This window comes from Chionomys nivalis, chromosome 1, assembly GCF_950005125.1.
Source record: "Chionomys nivalis chromosome 1, mChiNiv1.1, whole genome shotgun sequence".
Lineage (NCBI taxonomy): Eukaryota > Metazoa > Chordata > Mammalia > Rodentia > Cricetidae > Chionomys > Chionomys nivalis.
In genome coordinates this window covers 4,637,388-4,652,027 of record NC_080086.1, presented here as the reverse complement: position 1 = coordinate 4,652,027, position 14,640 = coordinate 4,637,388, and the positions used below count along the sequence as shown (strand labels likewise).

At 49.3% G+C, this 14,640-nt stretch overlaps 1 protein-coding gene across 1 annotated transcript in view; it reads left to right on the top strand.

Annotated features, from left to right (window-relative positions):
* Positions 1–4,532: 4,532 nt before the first annotated feature.
* Rassf8 (Ras association domain family member 8) overlaps positions 4,533–14,640 on the top strand; it is an 84,248-nt gene continuing 74,140 nt past the window's right edge. The window contains exon 1 of the mRNA XM_057771372.1: positions 4,533–4,896. The gene's annotated coding sequence lies outside the window, so the exon portion shown is untranslated. The remainder of the gene's footprint in view (positions 4,897–14,640) is intronic.

Below are 14,640 nucleotides of genomic sequence, written 5' to 3'. Positions count from 1 at the left end.
CCACTGCCCAGTCTGAATCCCCCTTTAAAACCATGTTTCCCTAGGTGAACTATGAGCTTATGAAAGTTTGACATTATATAGTGTTCGTTTTGCAATTCCTGTGCTATGATTTATTTATTAGCTGGAAGATTGTGGATCTCACGTGTTGAAGAACAAAGAAAGGAGTAAGGAGGAGATATCATTAGATATCCAGCTCACGTTATCATCCGCTCATCCCTTAGTCACCGAGTTCCTGGTCTGAGTCAGGCCCGAGTTGGGCACTGGCAGGTACGATGGAGGAACAGGATTAAAGCTTTAAGAAGGGGCTGGGCTGAGGGTGGCAGAGGACACTGGAGCCTTCAGGCGAACAATTTCAGGGATGTGAATGGACCATCCTCTGGGGTTGGAAAGTTGGAAGTTTACTTTGTGTGGAATACAGAGTGGAGCGAAAGTTATGTTCAGATCTGCATAACCGATTCCTGCCAGGATTACACACGTTTTTCAGTCCTTGGGTGGCCTCCCAGACTTCCTCACTGCAGGATTTCCCAGGACTTTGCCCCTAGTGAATTCTGACCGCTGGCCTTTCATCTGGGATGTGAGTACATCTGCCAGTTTTAGAGGGGTCCCCTACCGTATCCCCTCATTGAATGTCTCAGGTAGCTTTGTCAGAGCCTGGGGTTATCCGATTGAGGAATTGTCTACAGCAGATTGGCCTGTGGGCATGTCTGTCCTGATTGTTAATTGATACAGGGGTTCCCAGTCCACTGTGGGTGGCACCATTCCCTGTGCAGGTGGTCCTGAGCTGTATAAGAAAGTCAGCTAAACTTCAGTCTGTAAGTGAGCCATCATACGGCATTCCTCCATGGTTCCTACTTTCAATGTTGTGTCCCTGCCTTGACTTCCCTCAGTGATAGACTGACCTGGAAGTGTAAGTCAAATAAGCCCATTCCTTCCCTAACTTTGGTCAGAGTATTTTCCTACAGAAACAGAAAAGTGATTAGGCCACCAAACGTGGACACAGTCTTCCCACAACCCTATCATACAGGTTGGTGTTCTCCGGTGGACTAGTTTGAGAAATGGTAAAATGATTCCAGTGGACATATCCAAGAGCTGCCAGGTTTTTCTAGAGAGATGTGTCTCAAAGAACTGTGTATACGTCTCCCTGTCCAACCTTGAGAAGGAACATGGGGATCATACCTGTGTTTAGGTTTCTCAGGACTGTAAGATAATACAACATCATTGTTTTAAGTCATCAGGTTTGTGACAATTTCCTATAGTGGCAAGAGGAAAGTGTCCACAGAGGTGGAGGCAGGGCTGTTGTTCTTGGGGACTTCACTCAGGTGAAGCCAGAACTCTGACTTTGATGCAAAAGAGAACATCCGGACAAATTAATATAAAGCAGAGATGGCATTTGTATTCAAACATATATCTTTTTTTTCTCTGTAGCTTTGGTGCTTGTCCTGGAACTAGCTCTTGTAGACCAGGCTGGACTTGAACTCACAGAGATCCATCTGTTTCTGCCTCCCAAGTGCTGGGATTAAAGGCGTGCGCCACCACTGCCCGGCTTGAAACGTATCTTAAATGTAAATTTTAGATATGAAGATGGACGGCTAACAGAGAGGCATCCAGGGGAAAAGTAAGGCACACGTGGGGCAGTGTGGGAGTAGCGGTATCAGAGGAAAGATGTAATTCATTATCTTTATAACAAGATATAGAGTTTTGTGGGCTCTGAAGTGACCATCTTCAGTGAGGTCACAATGTGGCTCCTAAGGAGACCTGACAGGGTTGGGCTTTAGCAACACGCTGGATGTCAGGATGTAGAAAGTTGAGACAGCCTATCTCCACCACGAACAAAAGTTAACAGCTTTGCTAATGAGAGTCCCAGGAAATATCTGGGAGAAGAGGGGGTCCTATCCAAGGTCATATGGATCTCAGCCTTCAGCCTCATTTATTGGTGTTTTAACATTTTTTTTTATTTAAGATAACTATGGGCATTCACAGACAACAGGAATTGTGCTGGAATTCCCAATATGCAGCTGTTAAGAGGTTGCACAGACTCCAAACTGCGGGTCTCCTGCCACTGTGTCCCCGCATCGCTAGGTCCTGTCTTAGTGCAGCTCCTCTCTTCTTCCCGCTGCTCTCCACATTGGCTGCTCTTCCGATTTGCCTCTCTTCTGAAGCCTTCCTCTCAAGCTGTTTTCTATGATCGAATCTGACAATGACACAGACTTCAAGTGTTCTCGTGTAGCTGGGTGCTGTTCCGCGAACAGAAGTAGAGACCGGAAGTATGAGCTGTTTATCAATCCTACAAAGGCATCTGGGGTCATCCCAGGAAGTCCAACACATACATGATGTATTTTACACTGGAGAAAAAAAATGTACCAACTAAATGGGGCTGAGGTGGGAAGAGACCTCTCTGCTCATCTAGAACTGGGGAAAACTCACTGGCTTTGCAGCTATCAATAAGACCGTCTTCCAGTTTGGGGATACGGTGTCTTATTGGGTGCCCGGTTCTTAGGAAAGGCGTCTATAAATGGCGGGCATGGTTTTTTGTCATAGTACATTTAATTCTGTTCAATTCTGGTCACATGAGAGCTGTCATGGATAAGTTAACTTGTTCATCTCTGGACTCAAGACAAAACGGAGGCCATTTTCACACACTCATTTTCAGACCTCCACGAGAGAAGAGCATCGTAAAAAGGGAAGACGCCAAGACTGGCAGATGTGGCGAAAGGCACACACTGGGCACTCAAATTTCCATCAGCTTTGGCACTCGGGCAGGTGACTGATAGCGTTTAGTGGAGTGGAAGATTGCCAACCTCGGAAGTGAGGTTGGGACACGCCCACCTCAAGGCTGGAAAGGATTCCAGTGAGGTTAAGGAGGACTCCAGTCCCACACTCCCGGCAATCCCACTTCCTTGGACTGTGCGTTTGACTCCTAGAGGAAGCATCTCACCAAATTCCTCAAGTGTTGCCTTCTTCCGTTTAAGTCTTAGCTGGAATTCTCTTTTTCCCTGGTCCTGCATGGGTGGTAGAGGTGACAGAGCTGAGGAACAACCACAGGTCAAAACCACGGGGAAACGGACCTTTAAAGAAGAAAGCAGTCACACGGACTGTGAGAAGCCGGCCTTCATAGTTAATATCCTTATAGCGATGATTAAAAGCAAGTGCCAGGAAACTAAAGGGAACACTTCATAACTGGACCGCACTCTTGCGGCTCACCACCCTATGCAAATGCATCTCTTTTCAAACGAGTAACTACTGGTGCGCTTTGGGCATGTGCGAGCATCGGCCAGGCCCAAGGACTGAATTTTGTCCACTCCAGTCACTGCCTGACACAAAATAGTGAAAACAACACACAAATCTGCCTTTCCAGGTCAGGGTTCCGATGCCCTTCGCTGATTAAAGACTATTTTTAAAGCCGTGTGGGTGCATCTTTTGAATCCGAGCCCAGTTCTTTCCAAACGCGTTACTCACCTCTGATTCATTTGTCGTTTTTCTCTTTTTTTCTTGTCTGTTGCCTCTATCATGGCCTGCTGCTGGGGGCGTGGGGGTGCGGGTGCTGAATCACAGCTACTCAGAGGAAAAGCAATTCCAACTAGTCCTTGGAGAAGGCAAGATTTCCTTCTCTTTCCTGACAGTCTTCGTAGCCCAAGCTGGCCATATGCCTACCCTACTCTCTCCAGTACGCTGGGCTCTTTCTTCTCCAATATCTGATTCACTCTTTGGGGGGCGGATACTGCCCGTTGCTAAGGATGGACGCGGAATCGCAGAGGAAAAGCAATTCAAACAGGGTCTCCGTAGCCCGTAGCCTAGCCAGGCCTCGAACTTGCCACAGTCCTCCTGCCTCAGTCTTTCCAGGGGCCCAGCTCTCCCTACAACTGTGTTACATTCGATTCATTCACTTCGTTTTTACTTCTCCTCACTCGCGAAGGTCATCGCGGGCTGTTAGGGTGGACACCTAAGCACAGCCGAGGGAAAGCCCAGTACTCGGGCAGGTCGGACCTTTTCTTTCTTCTCTCTGGTCAACCGGCACAGAGCAGGCGGCTGCGGAGTTTCCAGCGCTGGCGACCCGAGGCGATGCTACCTCAGAAGGCTCAGGCCCACAGGCCCCCGCCCTCCCACGATGCGGCACCGCGCAGTTCCCTAACGGTGTCTGTGGGCGGGGACCAGCGGCCACAACCCCAGCGGGTGAGGGGCTGATCCCGCTCCTCTGCCCCCAGCCCGCGACCCAGAGAAGGGGCGGAGCTACCGGCCCTTGGCCTGCCTTCCCGGCCCTCGGCCAGCCCTCCTGAGTCTCGACCCCGCCTCCACGGCCCTCTGCTCCTCCCCCAGACTCTCTGCCCCGCCTCCAAGACCCTCCGCCCCACCCCCAGAACCTCCTCCCCGCCCCAGGCCCTTCGTCCCACCCCTAGAACCTCCGCCCCGACCCCAGGCCCTTCGCCCCGCCCTCAGACCTTCCGCCCCGCCCTCAGACCCTTCGCCCCGCCCTCAGACACTCCGCTCCGCCCCCAGACACTCCGCTCCGCCCCCAGACCCTCCGCTGGGCCTCCCGGCCCCGGTGCGGCCTCCCCGGCTCGTGCTCGCCGCCCTCATCCCGCCCCTCTGCGGGGCTCGGCGCGGCCCTTCGGTCCCGCCCTCCCTTCCTCCTCCGCGCCGCTGTGCACCGCCCTCCCCGCCCGGGCCAGGCCGGCGTGCGCCCTCTCTGCGCGTCTCCTCCGCCGGCTCAGCCCTTCGCGCGCCGCCCTGCGGCCCGGCCTCCTCAGCCCCGGCCCCGCCGCTCGCTCGGTCGCTCTCGGCCGCCGGGTCGCCGCGGGGCCGCCTCAGCCGCCGCTGCTCAGCCAGGGCCGGGCCGGGCCGGGCCGGGCCTCTGCCGCGGGCTGTGCACCCGGACGGCGGGACGAGCTGCGACGCGCAGTAAGTAGAACTTTCCCGGCCCGCGCCCCCCGCGGCCCCGCTGTCACCCCCGCGCCCTCGCTCCGCCGCCCAAAAGTTGGTGCTGCCCTCCCGGGGTCGCCTCTCTCCCGGTGTCCTTGGCGAGCGAGTTTAGAGGCCACTTTTGAGTGGAAGGGAAATGCACGGCTGACCCTTTGCGGTTCCCCGCCTCTCCAGATGGAAATCGGATGCTCGCCTGGAGGGTGAGCTTTCCCTCTGGAAAAGGAAAAGTGGCCTTTGGTAGGTTTTCGCATTTTGTCTGAACCGTGGCCACCGTGCCTCCTTGCTCAGCCTCCCGGGTGGCCAGCCCCTCCGGGGAACCAAGCCGCCAAGAGGGGGCTAGCAAAGTTCGCCGCGTTCTGAACCCTGGAAACTTGCAGAGGGCCAGGCTCAGGGAGGCTCAGCTTTAGGGGTCGTGGGCTTGGCGTGCGAGGCCGCTGCGGCCCGGCGGTGGGCGGCGGAGACCGGCTCGCTTGTCGCCTGGGTGTTGCGTTGTCTCTGCACCGCCGAGCCGCTCGGGGTTGCCCGACCACTACTTTCCCAGCATCGAATTGCAGGTCAATATTGGTCCTAATCTTTGGAAGTAGAGAAGGAAATATGCGGGGCACGTTTCCAAGCTGACTTGAGCTCGTGAGGTCAGCCCTGCCAACACATCAAAGCCTTGCGTTAAAAAAAAAAAAAAATCCCCCTCCAACTCGCTGACAGCAGGGACGCAGGAACACTTAGGGACTTAGATTGGGGCTCAGCGATTTTTCATGAGATCTGTTTTGTCCCAGGGACTCATTTAAAATACATAGCGACCTCTGCTTTTCTGCTCAGTTTTAGGGTGTGTGTTAGGGGTGGGGGTTAAGGTAATTTTTCTTCTTTTTTAGAAGTCTTTTTTATCTGTGGCTGCCAGGGGTTTGGATCGTGATACGGAGGCAAAGAACCAATAGGTTTCCTGGTGCTATTTTTTTTAAAACCCATCCTTTGCTTGAGGCAGTCCCGAATGTCTGTCAGTCCACTGCAGGGGGAGGTGCTGGCGAATACAGGAATCAAGGCTCCGGACAACTGCACTATCAGTTTGGGAAGTGGTTTGTGCTTTATCTTTCAGTGGTCACATTAATGGTTCCTGTGATTTTACTTATTTCCACGGGGAACTTCCCACAAACCTCAAAATTACACATGGCCAATACTCCATTTAAGAAGACTGAACACAGTTTGATCATTCTTCTACTGAAGGATCAGATGCAACACAGCATAATTTGCAATGTAGGTGATTAAATCTTTTCAAAAATCCATCACTCATCCCTCCCCCTTAAGCGGCTCAAGATGGTACTTTCCGTACTAGACTCAATTGGCCGTGATGGACTGCGATCCTCGTAGGTGGTCAAGCCCTGTTTCTGGGCTTCTGGAGTTTGGGGGGGGGGGGGCGGGGAGTGGAGAGCCCCTAGAGGGAGCCAGGCCAGGATTGTGCACACAGGAAAGTTTTTCAGTTAGTGACCTGGGCAGAAAAGCAGTTACAGAGGTGTCCAGTTCATTACAGGGGTCACAGTTTCCAGTGCTGCATTTTTTTAAGAAATATTTGGAACTTGCAAATTTAAAATTCTGCAGGATCGTGGTGTCATTTTTTTTGCATCTTTGTCTTCTTTGCATTTTTTTTTAAGCTTGTGACTTTTAAAATCGGAATCCTTGGTGCTTGGTTTTTCATAGCCTTTTGTGTTCAGAGGTGTGTATTAGCGCTTGACCTGAATGCCTTGCATTCTGAGAAGTGATTAATTCTTCAGGGTTTCCTACTTCTCATTGAGTCTTCTATTGTTGTATATAACAACTTGGGAGTAAAACTGTTGTTTGCTGCAGGATGTCGTTGTTCTTTTCGTTGTAGTTAATTTTGGCAGATGGTTTTGTCAGTTAATAAAACATCGAGACCCCAGATAACTTGCACGTGTCAAAACTTGGCAGGTTTCCTTCTAGGTGGAGGTGGAGTGGGGCCGCTTAGGAATCATGAATAATGTGCCAACTACTCACTCTCCATGGAGGTTGCTTTGTTCCAGTCCTGAGTAGGTTTCCAAATTCTGGATGTAGACATAGTACCTGCATCTGGGGGAGATGCCTTGTAGCAGCTAGCCAGGGTTGTCAGCATCCAGGGAATTAAGGGAGGGGCTCTGCTCCTCCAGCCCTGTCATCTGTATTCACATCCTTTTCACGTCTGTCTTCACAACCAGGGTCACCACTGCTAACAGGTCAGCTGTGAGCGGAGCCCCTGATGTGCCTGGCACATCGTAGTCAGCAGTGGCAGCATCTTCTGTGTCCCTAGAACTTACTTTATGGCCATCCAGACGTCACACTCGCCCTCACCTGTTCTAAACTTGTCCCTCCAAGCTTGTTGCCTGGCTCATTGCACTCTTCTGCCCTCCAAGAGATTGACCGCATGGTGCTGGGATGTTTTTCTGTAAAGTCTCCTCCAAAGCCATCTGATTTTTAGTCCGCTATGTTAACGTTTGGGTTAGGCCACTCTTGTCTTCCTTCAGTCCAGTGGCCTGCATTGCCCCTTCCTGCTTGTTTGCTTACCAATAGTCTGAAGAAAAAAGTCACTTGCTTTTTTCAGACCTTCAGGATTCCCAAGAAAAGCGTGGTCCTGGGAGTAAGATGCCCCATCCCCAGCAGACTTTCCTGCCCCTCACCTGCGTCTCCCCAGCACTTAGGCCAGTTCTCCAGCAGACTGGTCACAGGGCCATTGTCCCAGCTGCCATTCTGTCCTTTGGTACCACCTCCTTGAATAACTTCTCACCTTTGGGTGCCAGCTCCAGTACCCTTTCTTCTGGAGGTTCTCTTTGAGAAGGCCACCATCATCATGTCTGTTAGACCCAACCTATTTTCTTCCACAAGGACAGTCAGGCATCCTTCTTATTCACCACAATTCATAATATGCTGCACGTATTGTTTAGCCTCACTTCCCTGAGGGCAGCAATAGTGCCTGCTTCTCTCCCCAGTCCCTAGCATACATAGCAGTGCGCAGTAAATAGCTGCTGGTCTAGTGTCCATTTTTCGTTTATGCTCACTGTATGGTCCTGGCTGGCCTGCAACTCTCTACATAGACCAGGCTAGCCCCAAACTCCCAGAGATCTGCCTGCCTCGGTCTGCCGAGTGCTGGGATTAAAGCACTTGGATGCCATCACACCCAGCACATACATGTTTCAATGGTCCTTATCGCTGTTATGTTTGTTTTGTGACAGAAAAGCCAAACCAGCCCTACTATGTTCCAAACAGTGTTAGCTGCGTGATCTTAAACAGCCTGAGTGCAAATATCAAGTAAAAATAATGCACTTGTGGTGTTTAGGAAATGCATGGTAATATATGTGGCCGCCGAAACAACTTCTTTATTAACTAGTGGTAATAAAACATATTCATAGCATACAGAGGGGAAGCCCACATCAAATATATTGAGATAACATCTAATTAACGTTGTCCTTGTGATTCTCTGTGGTACATTCCGCTTTTCTGACTACAACATTAAAATTAGTTTTTATTAGCACAGGATTGCAGAATGGAAATAATTTTACAGTGCCATATGTTTACACAGTGTCACGTGGTTGTGTGCCAGACAGATGATGTTGGCCGCTCAGTGCCAGATGTTCAGGAGGTTGGGGAAACAACTGTAGGAAAAGGCAAGCCAGGTCTAAGGATGCGCAGTGGTGTTCCAGCTGCCCTCTGTCCTGACAGTCAGGAGAGGAGCCACAGGAGCCACCTAGAGACACACCTTCCATGGCCAAAGAAGCTTAAAGCAACGCTGGGTGTTTGGCTGGGTGTTTTGTCGTGTGGTTGCTCTGCACGGTCCTGACTTGGTGTCCTGCAGCCCAGAGGTGTCCATGCAATCATGTTACTGCTCACACACTGCCTCCCGACTCTTCCTTCAGCTACTGCCCTCACCCTTAGATGTGTAATCCCAGCCTCCTTCACTGTAGGTTCACTGTCTCTCTTCAGGACTGACTCCTCCGCACACAGCCTCCAGCTTTCCCTCTGGGCACTCCTGGGGTGGGGAACGAGAGAGATTACACATCTGGTCACACGCTGGCTTGGGGAGGGTGTGGCTGACCTGGACTTAGTCAGGAAAAGGACCCTTAGGTTTTCAGATCTTCACTGTATTCAGAGAAACTGGTCCTTTTATTCCGTTAAAGACAGAGGTATGCCTTTTGTGGCAGGGTCTTTTACTTTATCTTAGTACATGCATATTGAGACCAAGACTTACCTGCATGAAAAAAACAGGAATGGATTTTGGGGTGGGCCCGGCATGTGACTTGCTTCCTGCTGGGTCTCTTGGCCCAGGACATTTGCATCACCAATGTAGCCATTATTGTGGCTGGGCGCCTTTGTTACTCTTGGTCACTTAGGTGTGTATGCCTGCTGGCTACCTAGGTGAACTTGGACAATTGCCTGGGGTGTCTTGGTTCCAATATTATTTATTGCCTTTTATTTCCCAGCCCTCATGTCAGCTATAGCTTGATTTAGTTGTTTGTATGTTTTATACATTCAGGTGTTGTTGCCAAGCTCAACCTCATTAACTTGAGAGCTGTCTGAGTTTGAGCATTGTAGCATACTTAATAGCATGTAGTTTACTCTGGTTTGAAAAGAAATCATATAGATATAGGTTGTAACAAGAGGCAAGTTGTAATCATTTCCTTCCAGATTATATTCATGTGGATGTATACTTTGTCTTTCTTGTTAATTATCATTGGCATCTGAGTGCTGAATCAAATTTATCCTTAATTGTAGTAATTTTATTATTGGGAAACCAGTTAAGATTAAATGATTCTTGCAAATGTAAATATAGATACCAAAAATTAGATTCCTTTACTACATAGACATTAGTCAAAAAAGTAAGAATTTATTTTTGTTTAATATAGTAGAACATATATTATGTGCAGTTCTGCAATAGAGATGTCATTGGGGAATAGGTTAGGTTAGATCTAATTCTTAGAGTTTGGCCATTCCTGCAAGAGGTTCAGTTACTAGATACATTAGAATCTGTTGGGAAACAAAGTAGTTTATTTGTATTTTATCTTCCTTATCTTTAACTGTACAATAACGTCTTTATTTACTTATTTTAAATGTATTACTGCATTATTTGTTTGCTTTGTGTGAGTTGGGGAGTCTCGCATGTGGAGGTCAGAGGACAATTTGGGGTCTTTGTCCGCCTTCCATGTGGGTCCAGGCATTGAGCTCGGGTCTTAGGCTTGGTGGCAAGCACCCGTACCCACTGAGCCATCTTGCCAGCCTAATATTTATTTTTTAAGCAAAAAATTATTTTGTAGGATAAAATTATCATGAACTAACCTGCATATGCCTAGCTGAAGTTTTAATAGGCGTTGACACAGGTCTGGAATCCCCAACACCACCAGCATAAGGGACATAGCCACTGTCCTCCCAAGTGTCTCATTCTCTCTAGCAGTGCGTCCTCTCCCCATCCTCCCTGCACTGCAGAAGGCCAAATTTCTAGACTCTGAGATGGGAGTCATGGGTGTATTGTCTCCTTCAGAGTGGTTGTCTGGGACTCACTCATAGTGGTGTGTTTAGCAGTAGTACTGGGGTGTAACTCATTGTAGAGTGCTTGTCCAGCCTGGTCTCCGGTACTATATGAACTGTGGTGGGTGACTCTGCCCTCCAGCAGCTGGAGGCAGAAGCAGGAAGATTAGAAATTGAAGGTCATCCTCCTTTACTTAGCAAGTTCCGAATCCGGGCTGGGATACCAAGGGCAGTTCTCAAGCACAAACAGACAACCCAGATAGACAGACACATGGACTGCCGGGCCGTGTTGCTGTATGCGTACCCATTCTTCTGTTGGACCTCTGGGCCATTTTCTTTCATTATATGAGCTGAGCTTTTAAAGAAACTACCAAAGTATTTTCTGTGCAGATTCCACCGTTTTATGTTTGTTTTGCTTCTGCTTTGCAGTGTTTGGCTGTCCTTAAACTGACCCTCCGGACCTCCACCCACCTCCAGAGAGAGGGAGGGAAGGAAGGAGGGAGGAAAGAAGGAGGGAGGAAGGCAGGGGGGGAAGGGAGGGGTAATAAGCAGGTGTGTAGCACCATTTTCCTTTCTTAGCAGTGTGTGCGCACACTCATACCTTTCTTACTGCACTTGGTATGATTAGTATTTTTCATTAAGTCTTTGGGGTGTTCTTTGGTGGTTTTCATTGACACTTATCTGATAATTGATATTGAATATCTCTAAATTTATTTTTATTTTATCTTATATGTGTGAGTGTTTTGCTTACATGTATGTCTGTGTACCACATGTATGCCTGGTGCCCTCTGAGGCCAGAAAAGGATGTCAGATATCCTGAGACTGGAGTTACAGATTGTTTTGAGACACCATGTGGGTGCTGGGAACTGAACCCAGGTCCTCTACAAAAGTAGAAAGTACTGACTTCTGAACCATCTTTCCAACCCTTTCCATATTCTTACTGTGTTTTAAGATTGAATTTTGAGAGGTTTCCTGTATTTGGGTACAGTTATTCATCAAATAGATGCTTTGCAAACGTGTTTGAGTCTGCAGCTGCCTTTCCCCCTCTTCCTGGGCACCTTTGAAGACTGAGGGTCTTACATTTCCATGCAGTCCAACCTATGATTGCTTTCTTTTGTGGACTGTGTTCTACAATGTAGTGTTCAACACATCTTTGTTAACCCAAAGTCAGAACTGTCTTTTCCTGTGCTCTCTTCCAAGTTTTATAGCAACAGCCTTTAGATTTAGACCTATGGTCTATTTTGAGTTCATTTTTATACAGTGTGCATTATGGGTCCAGGTTCATTTTCTACACACAGTAACCCAGTTGTTCCAGCATTATTTATTAGGGGATTTTTGTCTAATAAGGTTTCCTTGACCTGTCTCTAAAATCGATTGTCTACTCGTCAGTGGCTATCCATTGCCGAATGAAAGAAGCCGAATCCAGTTCTTGATAATGTGCTTGCGCTGTTTAATAACACTCTTGGTCTCTTTTCTATGACCTTATGGAAACTTTTCCTCTTTTGCGGTGGGGATCCGCCCTTCTAAATCGTTGCCTTCATTTTCACTTTTAGTTTTTCCTTTTGTTTCCTCTTTTTATTTTTATTTCTCATTTTATTTTGCATTTTATTGAGTAACTGCTCAAAGAAGGTACTAGAAGAGAAAGTGTCAACTTCAGTTGGAAGCCCAGGACAGGGCTAGAGAGATGGCTTAGCTATGAAGAGGCTCACATCCCTCCAGAGGACTTGAGTTTCGTTCTAGCACCCACATCAGGTGGTTCACAACTTCCTGTAACTCCATCTCCAAGGGATCCGATGTGAATACATGCGCGCACGCGCGTGAACACACACACACATATGCACACATAAATCAAATTAGACAAATCTCAACAACAAAAAGTTAGAAGCCGGCCATGCCTGAGCCACTGGATGTTCTGAGCAGTACCAGATCCTGAGCTCTTCATTTATAAGTCGGGCTACCAATGTATTCTTTGAATCGTTTTGAAAAACAAAAAAAGGGGGTGTTTGCTTGTGTCCTTACTTGGAGTGAATGCTTGTCATGTGTAGAGCCAGTGCCCTTCATAGGCTCCGTGGGGGAGAGACAGTGCTGTCACTAGGTCATCCAAAGTGAGAGAACAGGGCTTACCGTCATAAGGGCCCCAAGACCTTTGCAGCAGGGATTCTGTCTGCACCTGTGTCGAAGCTCCCTTCACTCGACTCAGCCTCAGGCCCAGGATGCTCCACTTGGTCTGTGTGTGGCTTCTCTCTCTCACCCACTGCTCAGCCTCCAGCAGGGACTCTTGAGAATCAGTATGTCCTAGGCACCAGGATCCGTGAAGCCAGGCTTTTGGCAACACATTCACAATATTACTGGTCTTCTGAAAATGCCTCTTCCTAGCTGGCATGGTGCTGCCTGCCTGTGCTGCAGAGGCAGACTTACGTGGATCTCTGAGTTTGAGGCTAGCCCAGTGTATCTGGAAAGTTCCAGAACAGCCAGGGAGACACAGTGAGACCCGTTCTCAACAAACGAACATCAAAACATTCTTGGTAGGTGTCACCGTCTTCATTTGCTTATTTATCAAAACCAAACCACACACCCTTCCATGCGTGGAGATGTAGCAGAGAAAATGCAGAGAGCTCCTGTTGGTTGGCCTCCCCGGGCAGGTGGGTAGTGAGGAGGAAGCAGTTTCACCTGTTTCTGCCTGGCTTTAACTCGCGGTCTCCCTGAGGCCCCACACAGCCCATCGGTTCTCTGTTTCTTCTCAGGATGTCGGTTGGTGAGCCTTTTCTCGCTGCAGTTCATCAATTCTGAAAAGTTTAGCCTGAGAGGGCGGTCTCCCCACTCCGCGTAGCTTTTACTCTGACATTCAGAGGTGGAATGTACGTCCCCGTCTGTGCCTCCTCAGCCACAGGGCAGTTAGTGCTGCAGGGTCAGCGTGTGGCCGCATCCTCCTTAGTTCCTGCCTAGGCCCATGGCACATCATGTTCATGTGCGTGTTTGCATGAGTGGTGCCAGGTGACACGCAGCACAGCCCCTCACTCCTCAGGGGGTGTCCATCAGCTGAGGACAGACAGGGCATGCAGCCTGACCGGTAGGAAAAGCAAGGGGCGGGGTGGGGTGGGGCGGGGCACCTTGAAGCCGGCACTCCTCACCAGCTGGCCACAGTCAGAACTTAGGATGATGTTTGCAGGTCGTCACATCAGACCTCGTACAGCGGGCTCTCTTCTGCCCTGCCCCTGTCCCTCATCTATGTGCCTAGCAGCTGGAGCAGGCTCTCACTAAGGTGTCTTTTGCAGTGATGCCTCATACGGTGTGCTGTTTGTTCATGCGAACCTTAACCCCAGCCTGGCCGTCTTCTCCCTTGCAGGAGTGCTCGGTTCCCCGAGAGCCAGTCTTTCTTCCATGCCATATGCATGCCTACTTCTCATAGTCCTTTGTGTGGTAATTTGGGAAGCTCTCGACTTCAAACAGCTGAACTTCTAAGGGGCTCTTTTGGCTCATTTGTTGCTAGGTTCAAAGTGATTGCGCAGGCTCTAAGCTCGCAGTCCCCTGTTGCAGTTCAAGGAGTGTAAGTAGGCTCTTTGAAGCTCCCTAGCCAGTGGTGCCCTTGCTGTGGGTGTTCTGTGGAGTACTCTTTTCTAAAGTGAGGTGCTTTGTCTGTGAGAGTCTCTGGAGGCCAGAGGCCTCTTCATGGTTTCTTTCTGGCCCCGCGGACCCCCTAAGTAGTCCCTGATGTCCAGATTCACTCCTGGCCTGCTGCACTTCGGGCTTTGGTGTGTTCATCTGTGGCCAGCCTCTCTGTTCTGGGGCAGTTTTCCTGGCCCCTGAACTCACACGAGCCACATTTCCACGCTTGGCAGTGTTTATTGTTCCACACATTCCAAACACAAGGATGTCAGAGTCTCTCTCTTTGTGCCCTAATTCATCATTACTGCTTGGAGCTCATCCTGGCCCTAGAAGTGTTAGCTAGACCTTCCCGCTCTGAGAAGAGTGGTGACTGAGGGGAGAGAGAAAACAAGAAGTGCTCTCCGCTCCCCAGCTGTTCCTATTAGCTCCCTTGTTTCTGTCATAATCGTGTTTGTATTAGCACAGAGCTACACTGTGACTTTACAAAGTCAGAGATAACAGAGCAGTGTTAAACAGTGCTTTTAAAATGCTTCAGAAAGATCTTAAATGCAGCAGCTCGCACACCCGTAGACAGTGACCATGAAGGCGCCACCCAGGGGAGCCTTCCCTGTTCTCGGA